At 39.3% G+C, this 12201-nt stretch overlaps 1 pseudogene; it reads left to right on the forward strand.

Annotated features, from left to right (window-relative positions):
• The window catches only part of LOC102816760, a 42841-nt pseudogene extending 33679 nt beyond the window's left edge, over nucleotides 1–9162 (forward strand).
• The last annotated feature ends 3039 nt before the right edge of the window (nucleotides 9163–12201 follow it).

The following is a 12201-nucleotide window of genomic DNA, read 5'->3' on the forward strand; positions in this document are numbered from 1 at the left end:
AGGGACCTCTGCTCCTAGGCTGAAAAGTTAATCACTCCCCTCCTTGCTATAAAATGTCTACCTTTTCAGTAAATACTTCTTGATTGAGTTGAATGAATAGCTTGACGGTCCATGTAGACAAGTAAACAAATACTTATATTTCTAGAGTACTTTTTAAAAATCTATATCAGGGGTCAGAAAGCTTTTTATGTGAATGGCCAGATATTAAATTTTTTAGAGTTATGGATTATGTAGTCTTTGTTATACTTGTCATTGGAACATGAAAGCAGTTATCGACAAAAGTAAATTAATGCATGTGGCTGTGTTCCAACAAAACTTTATTTACTAAAATAGTCTATAAGTTGTATCTGGCCCTTGAGTTATAGTTTGCAGACCTCTGGTTCAGATGAGCATTTATCCAATTGTGGGTAGTTTGATGCTGAAATTATGGGTGTGATACATGAAGAAGTAAGAGAAGATTTGCTGAGGTCCTGAGTATTGGGAGCCTGAGAAGGCAGCTGATATAGAAACCTGGTGAAGAGAAAATATTTTACATAAATACAGCTGACAAATGTATTCTTCATCCCCTCTCACTCCACAACCAATACTACCAAAGGTAAATCTTTAGTTTGATCTTCACTCTTGAATGCTCTCATGGAATGCATTTTCTGTCACAACCTCCAGGTGGAGACCTTTTGTTTTTCTCTACAAGATGTTTATATTCATTGATTCAAAAATATTTATTAAATACCTAGTGTTGTGTTGTTGTTAAGTGCCGACTAGTTAGTTCCAACTCATAACAACCCTCGATAGGGTTTCTGAAGAGCAGTTGGTGAGCTTGAACCACTGACCTTGCAGTTCAAACCAACTTTGCAGTCCAGTGCATTACCCTGCACCCAAATTGCTGTATTAGGGTGCAACTTTGGATAAGACAAAATCCTGTCCTTAAGGAGTTTATGCTCTAATGGAGAAGACCGATGATAGACATGTAAGATCATTTCAAATAGTGACGAGTTCTGCAAGGAAATTACCTCAAATATGGGAAAGCTTCTCTAAGGAGATACGATTTGAAATGGCAAATGAAGAATGAGTAGGAACCAACCATACAAAGACTTAAGGGTAGATTTTTTTTTTTATTTTTAACTTTTTATTGTGAATTGAGTGAATGTTTACAGAGCACATCATTCAGTTCACATTCAACAAATAGTATTACTTTGCTTCATTACAATGATTGAAATCATTTCCATGTAATAACAGTTAACCGTATTTACTGCTATTCACTTTAGCATTGCATTCCTAGCCGTGTCTCCCGCTACTAAGGTAGAATTTTAAATGCAGAGTTCATAGCAAGAATAAAGGACTAGAACAGAGGTCAGTGAACTTTTTCTGGAAAGGCCAGAAAGTAAATATTTTGGGCTTTGCAGGCCACATGGTCTCTGTAGCAATGCCTCTGCTGTTTTAGTGTAGAAGCAATCATAGACAGTACACCAACAAATGGACATGACTCTATTCCTATGCAATTTTTGTTTTTTAAGCAAAAACAATTTTAGGTTGATTTAGCCCAAGGGCAGTAGTTTACCAATCCCAGGACTAGAGATCACAGTTTAGCTCATTCTAAAGTTTGAAGAAGAATCCTGTTATGGTACTTTAGTATAAATGTAGGACCACAAGGTTGGTTTGATCCACAAGTTCGGTGGTTCAAACTCACCAGCTGCTCCTCAGAAACCCCATACTGGGTTGCTATGGGTTGTAACTGACTTGATGGCACTTAACAACAACACCAAAGCTGGAAGAAAGCCCCCAAAACCACTACCTTCCAGTCCATTCTGATTCATAGCAACCCCATCTAGGGATTCTGAAACTGTAACTCTTTTACAGGAAAAAAGGCCTCATCTTTCTCCTGCAGAGTGACTGGTTTGAACACTGACCTTGAAGCTGGTAGTCCAATGTTTATTCTACAGCACCACCAGGTCTCATAAATCTTAAAGAAAGGTCATTGCAATAAAATAAAAAATGATAATAAAGTAAGATGAGATAGGAGAACTAAACCCGATATTAAACCAAACCCACTCTCTTATAGTGGATTCTGACTCCTAGTGACACTCTAGAAGAGTCTGACTGCTCCTTAGGGTTTCCCAGATTGTATATCTTTATGGGAGAGACTCCTCTTCCTCTATTTGGAGAAATATTGTTGTTACATGTTGATATATTTTTTTTGTTGTTGTTGTTAAATGTCGTGGAGTCAGTTCTGACTCAAAGCAACCCTGTAAAGGGTTTCTGAGAAGTGGTTAGTGAGTTTGAACCACTGGCCTTTCATCAGGCAGTCCAATGCTTATTCTACAGAGCCATACCAGGAGAGATATTGTTGTTGTTTGTTGCTAAGTGCCATGGAGTCAGTTCTGACTCATAGTAACCCTACATAGGGTGTCCAAGGAACCAACCTTGTGGTTAGTAGTCAAGTGCTTATCCTACAGCAACACACCAGGATTTCTTGTTGTTAAGTGTTTTGGAGTCTGTTCTGACTCATAACAACCTTGTATAGGGTTTTCAAGGAGTGACTAATGAGTTTGAACCTTGCGGTCCAGTGCTTTATCGCACAGTGCCACACCAGGACTCCTTAGGCAGGGCCAGATGCTGTACAAAGCCTTGTGGATCACAAGAAGTAGCTTGATTTTTTTTCCCCCTTCATTGATTCACTCACCAAGTATTTTATTAAGGACTTCCTGGTGCAGTGATATACTTGAAGGATAAGTACTGGACTATTAACCATAAAGCTAATAGTTTAAACCTACCAGCCACCCCTCAGGAGAAAGATGAGGCTTTCTGCTCTCACAAGATTGATAGCCTTGGAACTACACAGGGTCACTATGAGTCAGAATCGACTCAAGGGCAGTGGGTAGGGTTGGGTTTTAGGAGCAATGGTAAGGAGCCCTGTGGTACTATAGGCTAAGTACTGGACTGCTACCTGCAAAGTTGGCAGTGGAAACCTACCAGCTGCTCCTCAGGAGAAACGGGTCTTTCTGCTCCTGAAAATTTTATAGCCTTGGAAACCCAATGCAGGGTCACTATGAGTCAGAATCACTTCAGTGCCAGTGGGTAGATTTGGGGTGCAATTGTAGGCATTCTAGTTGCACAATGGTTGAAGTGCTTGGCTGCTAATTGAAAGGTCTGTGGTTTGAACCCACCATCTGCTTGGGTCAGGTGCACCTTAGTCCTCAAGCTGACATCTTTGCTCTTCAACACTTTAAAAAGTTCCTGTGCAGCAGATTTGCCTAATGCAATACGTCATTTGATTTCTTGACTGCTGCTTCTTTGAGTGTTGATAGTTGATCAAAGAAGAATGAAGTCCTTGACAACTTCAATCTTTTCTCCATTGATAAGAATGTTGTTTATTGGTCCAGTGGTGAGGATTTTGTTTTCTTGACATTGAGATGTAATCCATATCGAAGGCTGTGCTCTTTGATCTTCATCAGTAAATATTTTAAGTCCTCTTCACTTTCAGCAAGCAAGGCTGTAACATCTGCATATGGCAGGTAGTTAATGAGTCTTCCTCCAATCCTGATGCCACGTTTTTCTTCATAGAACCCAGCTTCTCAGATTATTTGCTCAGCATACAGGTTGAAAAAGTATGATGAAAGACTACACCCTTGTTGCACACCTTTCTTAATTTGAAACCATTCAGTGTTCCCATGTTCTGTTCGAATAACTGCTTCTTGGTCCAAGTACAGATTTCTTATGAGCACAATTAAGTGTTCCGGAATACTAATATACTCAGTTGCATATTACTTCAATGTAAATACCAACAATGCCAATCCTTTTGTATCACCTATTTTCACCATTTTTAGGTGCCTCTTAAAGGAAGAAATAGAGAGCACTTCCTAGCCTTTGAAAGCTATGTTGTTGTTGTTATTAAGTGCCATCAAGTTGGTTCTGACTCATAGCAACCCTATGTAGGATTTTCAAGGAGTGACTGGTGGGTTAGAACCACCAACCTTGTGGTTAGCAGTCCAGTATTCATCCTGTAGAGCTACACCAGAAAACTATGGAAGGGCCTTTAATCTAGTATTCCTTTCTTGTTTTGGTCTCTAGACAGTGTCAGTTTATAATGAAACTATCAGAAGTCTTTAGAACAAATACATAAAAATGTGTGATCATCTGTATAGAAAAAATATTTCTCCAAATTTTCTTCTTCATAGTTTAGATGAGATGTCAAGGCATAGCAATTATTTACTAAGAGTGAAAAAAAAGAAGAAAAAAGCAACAATGTTCCTTATCTGTATTATCAAGACTCACAATTATTATTTATTCACGTCCCTCTGCACTCGTGTTTCTAGTTTCTCATTTTGCTAGACATATTATAAACTTTTTAGTGTTAAATGTCAGGTCCTATGGCCATTAACAACCTGCGATATGCAGATGATACAACCTTGCTTGCTGAAAGTGAAGAAGACTTAAAATATTAATTGATGAAGATCAAAGAGCACAGCCTTCAGTATGGATTACGTCTCAATGTAAAGAAAACAAAAGTCCTCGCCACTGAACCAATAAACAACGTTCTTATCAATGGAGAAAAATTGAAGTTGTCAAGGACTTCATTCTTCTTGGATTAACTAGCAACACTCATGGAAGTAGCAGTCAAGAAATCAAATGATATATTGCATTAAGCAAATCTGTTGCACAAGACCTTTTTAAGGTATTGAAGAGCAAAGATGTCAGCTTGAAGACTAAGGTGTGCCTGACCCAAGCCATGGTACTTTCAATAACTTCATATGGATGCGAAAGCTGGACAGTGAGGAGAATATTGAAAGCGCCATGGGCTGCCCATAGAACCAACAGATCTGTGTTGGAAGAAGTGTAACCAGAGTGCTCCTTGGAGGCCAGGATGTCCAAATTTCATCTCTTATACTTTGGACATGTTGTCAGGAGGGACCAGTTGCTGGAGACGGATATCATGTTTGTTTGGGTGGAGGGTCAGAGATAAAGAAGAAGACCCCCAGTGAGATGGATTGACAAAGTGGCAGCATCAATGGGCTGAAGTGTGGCAATGATAGTTAGGTTGGCCCAGGATTGGGCAGTGTTTTGTTCTGCTTTACATAAGGTCGCTATGAATCAGTACTGACTCGATGGCACCTAACAACAAAAAATGGCCTTTTGAAATCCAACAGTACTTAGAATGGTGTTGGGCATGTAGTAATTAATTATTTAATCAAAGTTTTATAGTTGGCACTGTAGGTCAAATATTAACCTAAATTAAACCTGTAAATTTTACTTAACATAAAATCACACTTGAGGCAGAACTTTGAAATGCTGGATCCATTTTAATGGCGTCTTCAGGGTTTTTAAAGCCAACCACCACAACAGAAAATTAGTACCTGTAGCAAATTTTATTTAGACTCTTTAGACTCTTGCGCTGTACTGATGATGCAGATGATCTAAGAGAGAGAAGCTCAAATCAAAGCAGATAGCTTTATTGGGCAGATGAAATCCACCTCACTTTATTGCCTGCCATGTTTGTGTGGCTGTTAATAACTGGTTAAAGTCTCAGAAATGATTGCAGTGCAATGGAGTATATGATAGGCTCCAAGTTCAGCTTGATCGAGAAGAGAGACTTTCAGGAGGGCAGCTCCAGGGTGGTTTTTCTTTCTGGCTTTCACAAGGCTGCTGATCTAGACTACAAATAGAGATCATTTTATGTACTTACATAATGATACCTTTGTATGTAATATGTTTGTATTTTTTGTGTGTGTGCCATAGAGGGCAAGAGAAAGAGGCATTGAGGATGGGATGATTTGAAAACAGTAAAAAATGAGAAATAATCCATGTATCCAACAAGGAGGGAATGGTGACATTAATTACGCTGTGTCTCGTTGCAGTGGAGTTGATTCTGACTCATAATGACCCTGTAGAACAGAGTAGAAGCTGCCTTTTAGGATTTCCAAGGGTTTATGGAAACCAATGGCACATCTATCTCCCACAGAGCAACTGGTGGGTTTGAATCACAGATCTTTCAGTTAAGCAGCTGAGCACTTAATCACTGTGCTATCATACACACTAATTAAGCTGTAAAATACTATAATCATGGATATTAACAAGTCTATGGTCTATATTAATACATGCATATATGTTATATCAGCCAAACAAATCAGAACTAAAACAGCATAAATATGCACAGTGTTCTCAAAATGTAAAACATTTATATGAGCATGTCAGATGGCAAATATTAATTTGGAAAAAGTGTAAGGTTTTAACAATTATATTAAGTTTCTTGCTCTGGACACTTATTAAAGATCATAACTGTCATTTTGTTGTTGTTATAAGATATATATGCTATGGAATCCTGGTGTGGTGTTGTAGGATAAGTACTCAACCACAAGGTCAGTTTGAACAATAAGGTGGGCAGTTCAAACTCACCAGCCATTCCTTGGAAACCCTATAAGGGTTGCTATGAGTTAGATCTGACTGGATGACACTTAACCACAACAACAACATATATATACATATATATGGAGTCCTGGTGCGGACTCATAGCAACCCTGTATAGGATTTCCAAAGGGTGGCGTGTAGGTGTGGTGTGGTTGTAGGATAAAGTACTAGACCAAAAGGTCATTTGAATTGCAAGGTCAATAGTTCAAACTTAACTGCCACTCCTTGGAAACCCTATACAGGGTAATTATGAGTCAGAAATCATTCGACAGTCCTTAATAACAACAACATGCACCTATACATATACATGGAGTTCTGGTGTGGCACTGTAGGATAAGCATTGCACTGCAAAGTCTATTTGAATTGCAAGGTAATGGTTCAAAGCCATCAACCACTCCTCAGAAATCTTATACAGGATGGCTATGGGTCAGAACCGACTTGATGTCACTTACAACAATATATATGGGTGACGGGGAAAAGAGCTGAACAGATAATTTCAAAGGTCAGCTTGAGAAGACAAAGTCAAATATTATAATAAAATGTATAAAGATATGGAGTTAGAAAACCAAAGCGAAGTGCATGCTCATCATTTCTCAAGCTGAAAGAACTGAGATAAAAATTCAAGCCTCGATTTGAAATGCTGAAGGATTCTTTGGGCAAAATATTGAATGATGCAGAAAACATCAAAGAAAAGGAAGGAATACACAGTCACTATCAAAAAGAATTGGTCATTGTTCAACCATTTCAAAGGGCAACATATGATCAAGAGTGAATGGAATTGAAGGAAGAAATCCAATGTGCACTAAAGAAGTCCAATGTGCACTAAAGAGCAAAGTTTTGGAAATTGATTGAATATAAAGTGAAATCTTTAAACAAACTGATGTAATTCTGGAAGACAGCTATCTGGCCAGCTGATTGGAAGAGATCCATATTTGTGCCCAGTCCAAAGAGAGGTGACCCATGGAATGTAGAAATCATCTAATAATATCATTAGTATCACATGCAAGTAAAATTTTGCTGAAGATAATTCAGAAATGCTGCAACAATACATTGACAGGGAGCTGCCAGAAGTCCAAGCCAGATTCAGAGGAGGACATGGACGAGGGATATCACTGCTGAAATCAGATGGATGTTGGCTGAAAGCTGAGAGTACCAGAAAGATGTTTACCTGTATTTCATTGAATATGCAAGGGTTTTAGACCATGTGAATCATGATAAGCTATGGACAACATCGCAGATAGTGAGTATTTCAGAACACTTAATTGTGCTCATGAGGAACCTGTGCTTGGACAAAGAGGAAGTCATTCGAAAAGAACAAGGGGACACTGAATGGTTTAAACTCAGGAAAGTTGTGTGCCAGGGTTGTATTTTTTCACCATACTTATTCAGTCTGTATGTTGAGCAAATGATCCGAGAAACAAGTAATGATATCAGTTACATATGGATTATGTGAAGAAGAACATGGAATCAGGATTGGAAGAAACCTCATTAACAACGTACAATATTCAGATGATACAAACTTACTTGCTGAAAGTCAAGAGAACTTAAAAAATGTTTACTGATGTAAGTATGTAAAGAAAACAAAAATTCTCACCACTGGGCCAATAAATAGCATCCATATAAATGGAGCCAAGATTGAAGTTGTCAAAGACTTCATTTGTGTTCATGGATCCATCATGAACACTCACGGAAGCAGCAGTTGAGAAATCAAAAGATGTATTGCATTAGGCAGAAGACCTCTTTAAAAACAGCAAAGATGTCACTTTGAGGACTAAATTATACCTGACCCAAGCCATGGTATTTTCAATAGCCTCATATGCATGTGAAAGTTGGACAGTGAGTAAGGAAGACAACATAAGAATTCATGCATTTGAGTGGTGGTGTTAGAGAAGAATATTAAAGATACCACGAGATTGTGGGGAGTGCTATGTGTAATGAGGGACATTTCCCTCTTTACAACCATACCCCACATGCACTGAAGCCGGTGTTACCATCTACTGCCAGGGTATCTGAAGTAAAAGAGGGTATATTGAGATCTAAAGAAGTAGCAAGAGTGAAACCAAGGAAGTTTATGACCCATCAAGAAGATTGCTGGTACTGCACTCGGGACGACATGATAAACCAACAGGAGGAAGAGGGTGATATTATGGAACTGGACGTGAAAGTTATGGAGGTTTTGACAACTATGGTGGCTATATATAATAATCATGGCTATGGAAATGATGTCTTTGATGACAGAATGAGAGCTAGATGAGGTATGGGAGGACATAGTTATGGTGGAGTTGATGAGGCAAGTTCAGGTTTTTGTGGTGGTCATTTTGCACATATGAGGGTGTTGCCTTTTAGTGCAACTGAAAACAATGTTGCTAATTTCTTCTTATCATTAACCTAATATGCATTCATACTGATATTGGAGCTGATGGCAGAGCAACAGGAGAAGCAGATGTAGAGTTTGTGACACATGAAGATGCAGTAGCTGCCATGTCTAAAGACAAAAATAACATGCAACATTGATACACTAAAGTCTTCTTGAACTCTGCTCCTGGAAATGGCTCTGGAATGGGAAGTTCTGGAATGGGAGGCTATGGCAGAGATAGAACGGATAATCAAGGCGGTTATGAATCTGTTGGAAGAACGAGAATGAAGAAAAATTACAGTGGCAGATATGATGCTCCTGATGGCGTGGGTGGTTATGAGCATGGTGGTGGTGGTGGCAGCGGTGGTGGCATGAGTGGAAGTGGATGGCATGGAATGTACTGAGTCATAACCAACAAAAATGGGAGGCTGTAAAGGCACAAAATGGCTGGCTTACAAGCTCTCATGAGTGTGCTTAGTTTCAGAACGAGGGATGTAAGGTAGAATCCCCACTAAATAGTTTTCCTGATTTCCAGATGGATATTGTGAACGGGGATGTGTGGTGATGGGGATAGTATTTTATGATTCAATTGTGAGTAATTATTCTCAGGATTAATAGTGATTTTCACAGTGAATAAGGAAGATCGTAGAAGAATTGGTGCTTTTGAGTTATGGTTTAGAGGAGAATATTGAAAGTGCCATGGGCTGCCAAAAGAACCAACAGACCTATATTAGAAGTGCTCCTTGGAGGTTAGGATGGACATCAATTGTAAGGAGGGACCAGTCGCTGGAGAAGGATATCATGCTTGGTAAAGTGGAGGGTCAGAGAAAAAAAGGAAGACCACCAGATAGATGGATTGGCAAAATGGAAGTATCAATGGGCTCAAGTGTGGCAACAACTGTGAGGTTGGCCCAGGACCAGGCAGTGTTTCGCTCTGTTGTGCATGGGGTCTCTATGAGTCAGTACCAACTCAGTGGCACCTAACAACAAATGTAGAAGATATATAACTTAAAAGGGGGGAGTAGTTAGTTTTTAATTTCAGGAACAGAGGACCCAAGGATCATCAAGAGGGAAACACATGAATGGAGCATGGGATCCTAACCAGAACAGCAGCGACAGCAGAAACAGTGGCTGAGGTGATGGCATAGAGAGATAGAGCAGCTGAGGACTCGAGGCCCATGGACTGAGAAAGGCTATATGTATGTGGGCAGGAAGCAGCCTTGCAACATGTACCCTTTGGACATATAAATGAATATGTATTTTCTGTTTTGTATGTACACATAAAGAAAAAAAGGTGGGTGCAATAGAGGTAAATACTGATATGTTATATGGAGGGGATTGTAATCATTGAAGTGAAAATAAATATGATTTATTAAGTGTAAAACTGATCATCGGACCTGTAAACTTTCAATCAATTCACAATAAAATCTTTAAAAAGGAAAACCACAAAGAGACACATTCACCAAAGAAAAAGCAAAGCTAACACCTAGAGAAACAGGAACTAGTGGCAGAAATAGGATTAAGGGATTATGCTGTATGTATCTCATTTATGTCTCACAACAACTTGATGTGGTATTACTATCATCTGCATTTTTCCAGTGAGGAAACTGAGGCACAGCATGGGTTAGTAACTTGCTCAAGACTACTCAACTAGTAAGAGGTGCAGCAGGATTGAACTAGACAGAGTAAGGTGTGCCTGACCCAAGCGATGGCATTTTCAATAACCTCATATGCAAGCAAAAGCTGGACAGTGACTAAGGAAGATCATAGAAGAATTGATGCTTTTGAGTTATGGTGTTGGAGAAGATTATTGAAAGTGCCATGGGCTGCCAAAAGAACCAATAGATCTGTTGTGGAAGAAGTGCAGCAAGAGTGCTCCTTGGAGGCCAAGATGGCCAAACTTCGTCTCTCATACTTCGGACATATATATTGTCAGGAGGGACCAGTCGCTGGAGAAGGATATCATGTTTGGTAAGGTGGAGGGTCAGAGAAAAAGAGGAAGACCCCCAAACGAGATGGATTGGCCAAGTGGCAGCATCAATGGATTCAAGTGTGGCAACAGTAGTGAGGTGGTCCCAGGATTGGACAGTGTTTCGTTCTGCTGTGCATAAGGTCGCTACGGGTTGGCACCGACTTGATGGCACCTAACAACAACAACAATATCTATGGTCTAGCTTGGAAGCGGTTTATTGGTTTAGCACTTCTACCAAACTATAATTTTGAAAACAAAGGGGTTATATTACCCAACTCTACTAGTCTCAGAATTTATGAATGAATGGGAACTTTGGGGCAGGGATTCTAATGAGCTTGGGTTAGGCTTTGGTATAAGATACACCGCTCACATTCTTTTGATATTTAAGAAAAGATTTGGCATCAAGGCAATATCACAATATAAAGACATTCTTGGTAGGCCCTAGGAAGAGCCTTAGATTTATATCTTGCAACATTAGTTTTGTTTCTTACTTTAAGCACCATGTGCAGATGGTTCATTGTTATGCTTTCTGAGTTGTATTAGAATAACTTGCCAGAACTGATTGAACAAGGTCTTCAGACAGACAGTGTGCTGAAATACAGATTTGTAGTTGAAGAAATTTGAGGACTTCATTCCTCTTAATTTCACAGTGACTTTTATTCTTTTCATGATTTGTCTTTTTGGAAGGATGCAACCTCAAGTTTTAAAAGAAAGCTGCCACTACCCATTGCCATAAAGTTGCTTTCGACTACCTAGAGTTTTGGAGACTTTAAATCTCTATGGGAGCCAGCAACCTCTCTCCCAGAGTGACTTTCTTTCCTGGAGTGATTTTCTCCTCAGAATGGCTGGTGGGTGTGAACTGCTGACTTTGTGCTTAGTAGCCCAAAGCCTATTCCATAGCACCACCAGAAGGCTCAGGAATATCATAATAGTTTTTCAGTGTTTTAAATATGTAGTTGTTCTTGTTAAGTGCTGTCAATTTAGTTAGATTCATAGCGATTCTGTATAGCATTTCTGAGGATCAGCTGGTGGGTTTGAATTGCTTACCTGTGGTTAGCAACTCAGTGCTTATCCTACACCAGGACTCTGTTTTAAGTATGCCATTCATGGATTTAAAACTTTATTAAATGTCTAGTATGTCCATACCTAGTCTAAGGGGAGTTTAGTAGTTTGGTAGGATAAGCACTGAACTGCAAAGCAAAAGGTCAGTGATTCAAGTCCACCAGCACCTGATGGGAGAAAGCTGAAAATGCTTTCAGGAAAATTTATGGCCACAGAAACTCTACATAGGGTCATTGTAAGGTGGAAACAATTCTGTGGCACTTAACAACCACCACTTAGTCTAAAGGATAAGAAATGGAAAACAGTTATACCATGAGCTATAAGTGTTAAGAGAGAGGTAAGCATTGGATGTATAGAAATGAAAAGGGGAATTTAACTTAGATTGGTGGATCTAAGGACAAACATCCCA

The sequence above is a fragment of the Chrysochloris asiatica genome, unplaced genomic scaffold (genome assembly GCF_000296735.1).
Source record: "Chrysochloris asiatica unplaced genomic scaffold, ChrAsi1.0 scaffold00109, whole genome shotgun sequence".
NCBI lineage: Eukaryota > Metazoa > Chordata > Mammalia > Afrosoricida > Chrysochloridae > Chrysochloris > Chrysochloris asiatica.